Raw genomic sequence first — 1,961 nt, 5'->3', positions numbered from 1 at the left:
GGAGCTGCAGGCCTTGACCTCCAGGCAGAGAACCAGGCCTGGAGCTGCAGGCCTTGACCTCCAGGAAGAGAACCAGGCCTGGAGCTGCAGGCCCTGACCTCCAGGCAGAGAACCAGGCCTGGAGCTGCAGGCCTTGACCTCCAGGCAGAGAACCAGGCCTGGAGCTGCAGGCCTTGACCTCCAGGCAGAGAACCAGGCCTGGAGCTGCAGGCCTTGACCTCCAGGCAGAGAACCAGGCCTGGAGCTGCAGGCCTTGACCTCCAGGCAGAGAACCAGGCCTGGAGCTGCAGGCCTTGACCTCCAGGCAGAGAACCAGGCCTGGAGCTGCAGGCCCTGACCTCCAGGCAGAGAACCAGGCCTGGAGCTGCAGGCCCTGACCTCCAGGCAGAGAACCAGGCCTGGAGCTGCAGGCCTTGACCTCCAGGCAGAGAACCAGGCCTGGAGCTGCAGGCCTTGACCTCCAGGCAGAGAACCAGGCCTGGAGCTGCAGGCCTTGACCTCCAGGAAGAGAACCAGGCCTGGAGCTGCAGGCCTTGACCTCCAGGCAGAGAACCAGGCCTGGAGCTGCAGGCCTTGACCTCCAGGCAGAGAACCAGGCCTGGAGCTAAAGGCCCTGACCTCCAGGCAGAGAACCAGGCCTGGAGCTGCAGGCCTTGACCTCCAGGCAGAGAACCAGGCCTGGAGCTGCAGGCCCTGACCTCCAGGCAGAGAACCAGGCCTGGAGCTAAAGGCCTTGACCTCCAGGCAGAGAACCAGGCCTGGAGCTGCAGGCCTTGACCTCCAGGCAGAGAACCAGGCCTGGAGCTGCAGGCCTTGACCTCCAGGAAGAGAACCAGGCCTGGAGCTGCAGGCCCTGACCTCCAGGCAGAGAACCAGGCCTGGAGCTGCAGGCCTTGACCTCCAGGCAGAGAACCAGGCCTGGAGCTGCAGGCCTTGACCTCCAGGAAGAGAACCAGGCCTGGAGCTGCAGGCCTTGACCTCCAGGCAGAGAACCAGGCCTGGAGCTGCAGGCCCTGACCTCCAGGCAGAGAACCAGGCCTGGAGCTGCAGGCCTTGACCTCCAGGCAGAGAACCAGGCCTGGAGCTGCAGGCCCTGACCTCCAGGCAGAGAACCAGGCCTGGAGCTAAAGGCCTTGACCTCCAGGCAGAGAACCAGGCCTGGAGCTGCAGGCAGGCACACCCAGAACACTTACCCACATCCAGGCTTTGCTCCGGGGAGAGAAACAGACAGTCAGACCCATCCAGAGAACCAGGCTCTCCACACTCACCTGTGCACCCACACTTAAGCACCCCTCCTCGGACTACACCCTCCAGCACGCAGGCCCTGGAGGTTCGTGCCCCTGGTAAGGCAAGAGGGGGGGGGGCTGAGGCCTTGGGCTCACCAGGGAGGGGTTCTCCTCCCCGGCCACATCCCCCAGACAGCCCCCTCTCTGTCCCTGGTTGGGACTTAGAACTTTTTCAGACATGCACTGAGAACCAGGCCCACAGGCCCAACACGTTTACCCACACTTAAGCACCCCTCCCCGGCCACATCCCCCAGACAGCCCCCTCTCTGTCCCTGGTTGGGACTTAGAACTTTTTCAGACATGCACTGAGAACCAGGCCCACAGGCCCAACACGTTTACCCACACTTAAGCACCCCTCCCCGGCCACATCCCCCAGACAGCCCCCTCTCTGTCCCTGGTTGGGACTTAGAACTTTTTCAGACATGCACTGAGAACCAGGCCCACAGGCCCAACACGTTTACCCACACTTAAGCACCCCTCCCCGGCCACATCCCCCAGACAGCCCCCTCTCTGTCCCTGGTTGGGACTTAGAACTTTTTCAGACATGCACTGAGAACCAGGCCCACAGGCCCAACACGTTTACCCACACTTAAGCACCCCTCCCCGGCCACATCCCCCAGACAGCCCCCTCTCTGTCCCTGGTTGGGACTTAGAACTTTTTCAGACATGCACTGA

This window comes from Poecilia mexicana, unplaced genomic scaffold (genome assembly GCF_051168715.1).
Source record: "Poecilia mexicana isolate PSO_F unplaced genomic scaffold, ASM5116871v1 ptg000095l_RagTag, whole genome shotgun sequence".
In the NCBI taxonomy this organism is placed as follows: domain Eukaryota; kingdom Metazoa; phylum Chordata; class Actinopteri; order Cyprinodontiformes; family Poeciliidae; genus Poecilia; species Poecilia mexicana.
The sequence above is the reverse complement of the archived record's forward strand: the minus strand, read 5'-3'. Positions refer to the sequence as shown.